At 31.2% G+C, this 11,742-nt stretch overlaps 1 pseudogene; it reads right to left on the bottom strand.

Annotated features, from left to right (window-relative positions):
- Positions 1-10,704: 10,704 nt before the first annotated feature.
- Positions 10,705-10,811, bottom strand: LOC124102785 (U2 spliceosomal RNA; annotated as a pseudogene).
- Positions 10,812-11,742: the final 931 nt, after the last annotated feature.

Raw genomic sequence — 11,742 nt, 5'->3', positions numbered from 1 at the left:
TGTGCTATGAAACTATTATTTGAGCTCTGGCTATTCTTTAATCTCTTTAGATGAAGTTTCCCCTCTCTGACTTTTGTGAGTCTCTGCACACTGATTGCTTCCAGTACATGCTTCTTCTAAGTCTTCTGAGCCTGTGCTCACTTGGCCAGCCAAGCTCCCCCTAGGATTTTTTTTTTTCTTTCTCCTCCCCCCTCCCCCCCCCACTCTGTGCAACTCCCTCTTCTCTGGTACTTGACCTATGAACTCCTCCATTATCTAAGCCTCTTTAACTCAGGATTTAATTCCTGCGCTAGGGCTTGGAAACTCTCTCCAGTCACTTAGATGAGAATAAGGTAAATCTCACCTCCTTGGTTTTTAGCCTCTTAGAGATAGTTGTCCTGTAGCTCCACATCGTTTTTATTTAAAAAGAATAATGTGGTTTAAAGATCTTTCTATGCCAGCAGAGACATATCACCATCCCTCTTTAAAATAATCTTTGTAGTACATTTTTTTTTTAAATTTTACTTGCTGAGAATACTGCATTAGATATCTTTATTACATGACTTAAGTTTTTCAAGTGTGACCAGTATCTAAAATATTTAGTGCATTTTATATTGTGGGGTACATTTCCTAATTGTGTATAAAATTTCTACTATTTAAAATGTATGTTAAAAAGTGTAAAGGATATATATTTTCAGTTATTATTATTTACTTTCTATGACACTTAAATTATAGTTACATACTGTCAGATATTCGCATTTGAATTCTGCTTCTATTATTTACTAGCTAATTTTGAAAGTAGTGTAATCTTTCAGAATCTTAATTTTCATTATTCTGTGCAAAAGAGTATCATTGTCATAAGTTGAAAGATGTGTAAATAGTTTTCTTGAAACAATCCCTGAAATGTAGTGAATCATGGATTAATGAGTGTATTATTATTATCAAGTACTTACAAATGAAATAATGTTTAATGTTAGCAAATGGCTTTCGGAGATATATAGGTGCATGACACTGAGATCTCTAGGTTCTCATCTGTTGGTATTTCACTTAACAATCTACTTTATCTCTGAGTTTAGGAACAGTTTAAATTGAATGCAATATTCCTGAGAATTTACACACTTTCTCAGCCAGAGTTCCTGAGGTTCTACCACTGATGTGGAAAATTTGAACTGGACTAAAGTAGATTGCACATGAACTGTGAGTGATATCTAGTAACAGACACAGACAATAGAATGTGTTAGCCCAGAACTGACACAAAATTTATAATGAAAATAACCTTTTATTATGTCTCTGATGATAAAAAAAAACTTCAGAGGACATACTGTTTTTGTTATAAGTTTATTCCAAAGTGCTGAAATATGACTTTGCTCACATTTAAACTAATTATCCTGTTCCAAATTCCTGTATATTAATACAAGTCATCAGAAAAGACATTCACTCATCAACAGGTGTGGACATAATGAGGATTTCTTCCGATTTAGATATGTCTCGTGTTGAGGAGTCTTTGTTAGTCTTTACTTAAAATTATCATGAATAATTGTTTTTGAGGAATAGGAAGACTTGAGATATGAAGTGTCTCCCTAAAACTCTGTATAAATGTAGCAATGTTCATAGGTGAAATGATTGGATTGTGATAGCTATAACTTAATCAGTCCACTTACTCAGTCCATCCTAGTTTGAAAGAGTGAATGGCTAGGCATGACTGTTCACTGGGGGCTGACTTGGAAGAATTCATCTTCCCTATTCCCCTCCCTCACAGCTTGACTCTGCCATGAGTGCAGCAGCTTTTCACTACTGGGCCCTTCCCACATAGTGTGCTGACTCACCTTGTGCCCAGAGAAATGGACATGGCTGTGCGTGGACTGAAAGCTCTGAAATTATGGACGCCAAATAGACTTTTTCTCCTTTAAATTATTCTTGTCAGGTGTTTTGGTTACAGTGATGAAAGTACTGACTAAAACAAAGAACAAGGTAGAAGAATCTGAAATATATCACTTTGACTGGTAAATGGCTCTGGTATTTCTAAAAAAAAAAAATTAATTAGAGTCAAAGATTCAGATTCTGAATTTCTCTCCTGTAACAAATTACAGCTTAGTATTTTGCCTAGTACTCACATAAGATTCAAGTTGCTCTAAAGAAAGTGAAAATAAGATTATCAGTGCTAGTTAATAATATATGGGACAGTAGAACATATAATAGAGCAGATCAATTAATCATTTTCAACTTAGCTCTATTATAGCTTAGTTCACTTTTGGTTTTGCTAAAACGCCTGGAACAAATTAGCCTTGCCATGGTTCAGGCTTCCCTTTTAATAAAAATGTAGCCAGGGCAATTTCAACGTTAGCAATTTTTAATTAATTCTATAAACTTAAAATGTAGTTGCACTCGACATTGCTCATTTTCTTGTTGATGATTAACCCTTACACAAATTAAATCAAAATTTAATGTCTATGACAGTATCCTCTTTAACATATTTTAGAAATTTATTATTATTTTTATTATTAGAAATATATTATTGTGACATGTAGCAGAATAGTTTGTTGGTGATAGAATCTCTTGTCAGAACTAATATTTTGAAAATCTGAATAGTTAATAATTCACATCTGGAAGGAAACTAAGAGATTCAAAGGTATACATTATTTTAAGTTCAAAATGTTTATTTCTGTTTATTGATTGTCCTCATGATATAAAATTCATATATTTTTCAATATTTAAAAATTACTGTATTCAGTTTGAAGTTGAGAAAGAAACCTAAGTGGCACATTTTCTCAAATAAATAAATATTTATTCACACAGTTATATATAAAAGTACACATGAGCACTTTTAAAAAATTATTTATTTATTTATTTATTTGTTTGTTTGTTTATTCTGGGTACCAGGGATTGAACCCAGGGGCACATTTTCCTGTTTTATTTAGAGACAGGGTCTCACTGAGTTACTTAGGGCCTTGCTAAGTTCCCGAGGCTGGCGTGGAACATACAATTCTCCCTCTTCAGCTTCCTGCACTGTTGGGATTACAGGTGTGCAACACTGCACCCAGCCATGTCAGCATTTATCAGGGCTTTAGTGTTGAATAATTTCAGGGGAACTGACATTCATAGTCATCACTACATTGAGACCCTCTTAAGAAAAAAATCGACTAAAATATTTTGTGTTGCCACATGAAAAAAAAAGACATTAAAATTGTTTGGAATGAGAGATTTTATACTATTCAATTGTGTTTAAGAAAATACTAGAATGAAAGGCAAAGTTTGTTCCTTATTCTCCTTACAAAATAAATTGCTTATATCTTCCACTTGTGCTTTAGAGAAGAATGCTGCCCTCAGACAAAGGATAAAGGCCAATAGCTACCAAGAGTGAGTAAATCACCAAAGGGAAACTGTACCTCTCCAACCTATAAGTACCATTTTTCTTCCTGCTTTGTGTGCAAGTCATTCAAAAATAAATAAATAAATAAAAGATGTTCCCATCTGTCGGCCTGTGAACACAGGCTGAAGTTTTTCTGTAGTATCATGTTATTAGTTTTCTCAAAAGTAAATAAATATATCCAGTTCCCTTTTCTTAATTGATAAACCAACACCAAGTCAGGGAATTTAATGATTTATTTTTCTTTCCTAGGAATCCAATAATTACAAAGTATAAGTAAGCTATAAGGAAAACTTTAGAATAAGGGAGGAAGTAAGGAAGAAAGGAAGGGAGGTAGGGAAAGAGGGAGGGAGGGAAGGAAGGAAGGAAGAACTATTTCTTTTCTTTTTTTTTTTTAACTTTCATTTTCATTTTAACAGAGCTTCTGAAAAATGTTTTATATATACCCAATAAAAATTACAAGCACATTACTCATTCCTACATTATGTATGTATCATCTATCAAATATATTATTATGAAAGATGATTTTATTCTATGGTATTTCTGAAAATAGCAACAAGAAAATATATTTTGCTTGTTTTGGATGTGTGCCAAAATTAAATTCTTCCATAACAAGCAATTTAGTGAATTCCTGCCAACTTCCAAAGAAACCAATGATGTGTAAACTTGTAGTCATGGCTGTTAACACCATAGAGAACACATACAGTATAGCAGCAATTTATTGTTCTGCAATGGAAATTGCAAAAATTTTGCACTAAGATAAAGTGGGCTCTCAGAAGATTTATGAACCTCAGTAGACAAAATGAGAATTTTTAATGATTGGTGTAGATTTTAATGTGTTTCTACCTTAAAATTGACATTTAGCACTCCCAGTCAAGAAAATAATAGAATAGCGTCATAATAACTAATTCACTCAAAATTTTAGCAAATTAAATTTAACCTGTTCTCCGCCCCCCCGCCAGTAATAGAGATTGACCCTACAGGTGCTTTACCACTAAACTACATATCTATTTATTTTTATTTTTATTGTTTATTAATTTCAAGACAGGGTTTTGCTGAGTTGCTGAATCTATTCTTGAAATTGTGATCATTCTGGCCTCCTAGGTAGCTGGAATTACATGCCAGCACCACTACACTTTGTTAAATTTATCTTTCTAAAAAAGACTATCGGAAGAGACACAAAAATAATTAGGGAAAATATTTTGCAACATTCTTTTTCATTTTATGCAAATCTAAGAGAATTATACCATATATTAACTGTACTAAAATTTAATTTCACCATAATATGTCATAATTAAAAAATGAAGTTCAACAAAATATTCTGCATTAAATAACATTGCTAAAAATTTGTCTCTAACATACTTAATATTATTACCTATATGAAATGACATCCAGATGAAAAGGTGGTTATCCAGGAAAATTTTGTCTTGTTATAATTTGGTTTTAAGAGCAGATAGAATTTATAGAATATGTTGTCAATTTATATGAATAAGCTATTAATAGAGACAAAATAGCAATATGCATGCTACATGGTAAGACAAAGAATAATGGATAAATATTCAGAGCCCATACATGGAAAGAGACTTCTTGGAATAAAAACACTTGTTGAGTATATTAGAGTAGGCAAATTATACTCCATACATCTGTTAGTTTTTTTCAAAATTAAATAGGCTCATGGGACAGAGTTATAGCTGAACACTGCTTAAGGTAATGCATGGTGCATAGTGAGCTCTCAATAAATTTTAAAAATTTATATTATTAAACTGGCACATATTTTAGTCATCAAATAATCTTATAATGATATATTGCTGAGGATATTCTATAACTAGTACAATGGTAAAAAGAGATATATACATGGTCAATCTTATATATAATAGGAATCTGGATACCTTGGAAATTAAGGTTTGCTCCTCTCAAGTGTCTATTACTCATAAATTATATCATTAAAGATTGAAAATGCTGGTAGTCCAAGCACTGAAAAAGAGAAAGAATTTAGGAAGAGAAATCAAGAAAAATAATTTTTAGCTCATGAAGTGTGGTTACTTTCCCAGAGGATTTGAAATAGTGGAAGAGAGGTTATGATAAGAAGATTTAGCTTGTAATGTCAAGCTGCCCTGCTTGAGCAATCTCAGCTCAAAGCACTGATCTTTTGAAGGCCACCCTTCTTAAAATTGACACCAATAGCAATAAACTGATTTTTATGATGTGAGGTTGGAACAATGTGGGCAAATCTTTTTAGGCCAATCTTTGCATTTCCTCACTAATTTTACTTTCCATGAATTATTTTGTTAAGCCAAGAAATTTACAAAATTTACCCATTTTTTAACCTTTTAATTTAATATTATTCAGGAGCAGATACTTACAGAATACTGCACTAATCAGCTCAATTTGCTCACCAAAAATATATTTATTTCGGGTTTCATTTGTCTGTTTTAATTACTAGTTTATAGTTTTGTTTCAAATTATTCATCTGAGCTAAATAGGTAAACTTAAAGGGAACACCTATAGTCTCTTCAAAGACAAAGGCACATATAGAAAGGCAGTTGTATGTAACACGCTTTCAAACCCTTCCACCCAAGTAAAAATCTTTCTACAAATGAAAAGAGGTAGTGTGCATTTCATGATCATAGAAATTACTGAGAAGGAAAGAATCAATTTTACTACAACAGTACAAACTTTTAGAAACAGGATTCCTCTAAATTAAAATAATGTTTGCACTGCTTAATAATTGATTTCTTGACTGGAGAGTCAACTCTATTCTTATTATGCATACAGCAGGCAGGGAGATTACACAGGTGATGTTTCCATTTCCTGTCTGTGATTTCTGGAATTAGTTCAGGGTTCACTAGTGAATAAAAAATAAACTTTTTAATTAATACTGTAATTCTTTATTAAGCTTGTTAATGATTACTGGCCCTTCCAGTTTTGACAAGAGATATAATTTTTATTGGTCTAGTTGGCTAATAGACATTTGCCTATGGTGATGTTCTTGTCACACTCTCTTGAATGCTTCCTAGAAAATAACAATTAAAGTTAATAGAGTATTTGTCATTATTTCAAAGCTGTAACTTTTTTTTTTTTTTCCGCACTATGCAACTGCTAAGATCTGGTTGCAACATTTGCATTTAAATTAATCCTAGAGGGATTAAATGGCAGTTTATAAAGCACAATGAATAAGTGTGTACACCTGACTAATAAAATAGCTATTATTTATTCAACATTTCATGTGTTTTGAAATTATGCTAGTAATGCCTCAACTTTACTCTTTACCAAAAAACAAACTATTTAACCCAATTTAAAAATTAAGAAATTGAGTTCTAAAAAGTAATACATAGGTAGAATAATATGGGATTGCTAGTTTTGACATCTTTTTTTAAACTAGATGATTTCTCATGGCTTAACTAGTGCTGACACCCACTAGTTGCTGAGAAGCAATAGCTGTTGATGAGACATGCATTTCAAAGTCCAAACAGTAGAGATTGTGAGACTCAGGACTCCAGGCCTCTTTATACAATTGCTGTGTTTCCACTATTTGGAAACTGCCAGCAAAGGCATAAAGCATGAATTTTGAAATCCCTTGTCCTAAACTGAATCCCATATTTGAAATTTACTGTTAAATTTATGGAAACATCAATTAAACTTTCTGAGAAAGCTTTGTTATCTCCTAGTGATGCTCTTATAAAGCTTCTATTATAGAACACATTCCAGGTTCACTATAAATATTTATTTTTTTTCTTTTCATCCTGAAATGAAAAGGAATTTTAAAGAGTATTTCTGGAACTAATACTCTGAAATCTCCATAATTCAGAATTCTGTGAAAAGTATTTATCAAATTAACAAGAAACTTTATTGTTGTCATATAAAATGTGTTCATATGAGTTTAAATGTACACACACACACACATATATATGTAAATCATTAAAAGTTATTGAACAATATTTAAATTGTATGTTAAAGGTTCGTTCGTGTATGCTAGGCAATTGTTTTCTGAACATCCATAATGGTCTATAGGTGAAGCATATCTAAAATTTCTAAAACTTCAAAATTAGGTGAAATTCTTATAAAATAATTTTGCTGTAGAAAAAAACACAATATTAATGACTATATCCTCAACTTATCATACCATACTATGTGCTAAATTACAGACAAGAGACAGAATATATAAACACTTTTATGATAGAAACAATACAAACTGATGGTATAGAAATTAATCTTCAGTTAATTGAATATTCTATGTCATTCACTTACTGGGTTTATAAAAAGAAATTTGAATTGTTCTCCATCTCTCCTTTTGTTATATGTGCAGGAAACAAATTAGCAGTTTTGTAGAAGAAATGGATATTTAAAATAAAATATGGCAATTTGATGAAAGCTATAGAGGGGAAAAATTTATCAAAGTAGGGAAGAGTCATTTAATGCAGTTAAAGTAGTGTGAGAAGGTCAAATCATGATGGCATGTTTTCATTTAGTCAGATACCATATTACTAGTGGATTCCACCTAGATTCAGATAGTTCACGTGATGTCTAATTAAAGTTATTACAGACCTAAACCAAACTACATATTTAGGAAAAAAATCGCTTACATTAAGAATAATCTAAAATCATACCAAAAGCATACAAAAAGAATTAATTTATTCCAAAGTCTAAGAAATAGAGTGGACAATCTGGGAGCATGAGAGATAGATTAATATCCACAAAATATCAAAAATCTAGATATAATCTAGATGGAAAACTTACCACACCAAAAATTTTGGAGATGGTTAACAATAAAGATTAGGTAAGATGAAATGTTGCCTCACACTGAGGACAATGTATTTCAGAATAGAAAGTTTCTAGACATGAACAAGAAGAAAATTTTCTTCCTAACACAAAATATTATGTGATTTCAGGTGGCTGGAAAGTCATTAGAATTTTAATAGCATATCTTAGTCTCCTTATTTCCTTTGGCATTAACATTTCACTCTGCTTCTAAAAGCATTTTTCCTTTTGAATTTTGCTTCTGTATACTTTTGGTATGATTTCAGTTACTATTTTCTAGGCTAAAATTAAAATTTCTCAATTGAGAATAACTTTTAAAAATTAGTTAAAGAGCAAAAAGAAAATTAAAATGCCCCAAGACTTACTACTCCAAGTAGCTAGTATTAGCTTTTAGGTGTATTTATTGAATTATTTTCTGTACATATGTATTCCTATTTAAAATTAGAATTAAGACTTAGCAGCAGTAATTTTATTTAATATTATAATTTGATAATTTATCAGATATCTTTGTTGCAAATACAATGAATACCACCTGAAAAAAAAAGAATAAATAATCTACATTAATTGTACATAAATGTAGTGAAATAGATCTTTGGAAGGATCAGCTTGCTACATTCTCATGATCTTTAAATATTTGCATTTTTATCCTCTATACTTTTCAATCTTTTCTTCAATTTGAGCTAAGGACATGTGCTGCTATCAATATGCATCCTTCCTTTTGTAGATTATATGCCATGACCTTCATTTTTCAGTCTTTCTTATTTTATTAAAGACAAGGAATTTCTCTTCTTATAATTTCTTTTAGATTTCATTATTTTCCCTTATTTCCATTCCTGACTTGTCTGAATTGCCATTCCTTTAGTCTAGGCATAATGCTACTATAATTTTATTTTTACCCTTAAAAAGAACCTAAATTATGACAGATACTACAGCATGGATGAAATTTATATACATGATACTACTTGAAATAATTCAGTAACAAAAGGACAAATTATTATGTGATTCCATTTGTAGCAGGTGCCTACAGTAGACAAATTTAAAGAAATAAAAAGTATTCCAGTCACAGTGGTACACACCTATAATTCCAGCGGCTGGGGAGGCTGAGGCCTGAGGATCATGAGTTCAAAGTCAGCCTCTGCAACTTATTGAGGCTCTAAGAAACTCTGCTCCATTGTTAAGCACCCCTGAGTTCAACCTCTGGTACCAAAAACAAAACAAAACAACAACAACAAAATCCTAGAATTATGATTGTCATTTGTTGAGAGAAAGCAATTGTGGGTAGTTTGTGTTTAATGGGTTCCTAGTTTAAACTGGGGAAGTGCAAAAAAATCTGGAGCTCAATGGTGCTTGTAATGTACTTAATGTACATAACTGTATGTTTAAAATGGTGTTTTGGGTGGTTCATATTAAACCATAATACAAATATCATATAAATATATTCATGTAGTAGATTAACTTTAGAGTTTTTTCAATAAGCTTTTTAATTTTTTTTTGGAGAGTCATATAAGTTGTATCAATAGTTCATTATATTTTAGTTCTTTATTCTATTTCATTTATTGATTTTTCTTTTCTTTCATCAACACTACATTGTTTTGATCACTATAAATTACAGTAATTCCTGAAATTAGATAGTGTCAGTCCTCTCTGGCTTTACTTTTCTTCATGTTATGTTATCCATTCAGGGTCTTTTGCATTTTCAAATAACTTGAGAGTCAATTTGTCAGTATTCATAAATTAAATTGCTGAAATTCTAATAAAGATTACATTGGCTCTACAGATTGATTTTTGAAAACTGACATCTTGACAATATTGAATCTTCCTGTCCATGATCATGGAATAGCTCTCCATTAATTTAGCTCTTTTCTACATTTCTATTTTTTTTAAATTTAAAAAAAATTGTTCTTTTTAGTTATACATTATGGTAGGTTATATTTTGATATATTTATACAAGCACAGAATATATCTTATTCTAATTAGGATCTCAGTCTTGTGGATGTACAGGATGTTGAGTTTCACTGTATGTATTCACATATGTGCAAGGAAATTTATGTCGGTTTCTTTTAGTAACATTTTCATATTTTCTCCATGTCTTATATTATTTTTAAAATGTAACATTTAAATTAATTTCTGAATAACATGAGAGCCTTATGTTAAAATAGTTATTTTATTTAATTAATTAATTTAGTTCAATTGCTCCAGAACCATTCATATAAAAGTTTATCATACTTTCATTGAATTGCTTTTTACCTTTGTCAAATGGTCACTGTATGTATTTACTTTTCTTTCTGAGCTCTTCAATTTTTATTTATCTATGTGTCTAGTCCTTAATTAATCCCATCCTGTCTTATTTCCCATAGCTATGCATGTAGGAAGATTTATTATTGAAGAGAGTGATTCCTCCCACTACATTTATCTTTTATACAATTACATTAACTATTGTAGTTTTTCTAACTTCCCATATACGTTTTAGAATATTTCCTGCACCTACATAACACCTTTCTGCTTTTTTTTTAAGTGACACTGGGGAATGAACACAAGACCTCACACTTGCTAAACAGTCAGGCTACCACTAAGCTACACCCCTAGCTGCCTTGCTGGCATTGTGATATGAATTCATTTAAATTCATTTGGATAGAGGACGTATCAGATATTAAACTGATAAGAACAAATACTACACTTGATCTTAGCCAAAAGGCCGAGAAGTGATATGTAAATCAATGGATGTGTAACTGATGTGATTCTGCAATCTGTATACAGTGTAAAAATGGGAGTTCATAACCCACTTGAATCAAAGTGTGAAATATGATATATCAAGAACTATGTAATGTTTTGAACAACCAACAATAAAAAAATTAAAAAAAATAAATAAATAAATTCATTTGGAGAATACTGACATCATAGAATTCAAGAGACTTCCAGCTACTTGATAGTCCTAAGAGCTCAGGTTTGCATCCTCTTCTACCATTATTCGGAAGGCCTACAGACTGTTCCTGAAGAACTTTTTTCATTGGGTAGAAGTTCAGGAAGACTAGCCTTAATTTTGTTCTCCTCTGAATTGAGGACCATGAGTTACTCACTGTGTCTGACTGGTTCTCTGTTGCTGGGTAGAGGGCTGAGAAATGCTAACCTTGTGTCACCTTTGGTGGCTAAGTCAAGGTCCAGGACACACAAGACCTGCTTTGTTGGTGTTCCTTTATTATCAAAAACACTTTTCTGAACTCATATTTTTCCTACAATTAAATATTGTAGGAAATTAAATATTATATTTAAATGATTTTACTCTGTACAATTTCAGCATGAAAAAATATATTTATTTAGATGGAGTTATGAGTATTGGCCCTGGTAAGAGTTTTAGTTATATTTGTTGTCATTTTTGCTGTCTTTCATCTTTGCTTGAGGATTTTTCCTTGAACTGTGAGTACAGTATTATTGTGCTAGGGCATTCTTTATTTCATTCAGTTTCACTGCTTTATGTCTTTCATGTAGACATCCATGGAAATTAATTTAAAAATTCAACAGAAAAAAAATGCTTTTGACATACCCAAAGACTTATGAAGGACGGCGGAAATTCCCACTTTAAAGTTTATAAAAATAGGATAAATAAGCAGAGAAAAATCTAATAAAACTTTTATAAATTG

The sequence above is a fragment of the Marmota monax genome, unplaced genomic scaffold, assembly GCF_021218885.2.
Source record: "Marmota monax isolate L192 unplaced genomic scaffold, Marmota_monax_Labrador192_F-V1.1 WCK01_AAM20220418_F8-fsc00002, whole genome shotgun sequence".
Lineage (NCBI taxonomy): Eukaryota > Metazoa > Chordata > Mammalia > Rodentia > Sciuridae > Marmota > Marmota monax.
Note: the sequence above shows the minus strand (reverse complement) of the source record. Positions and strands in the feature narration are given on the sequence as shown.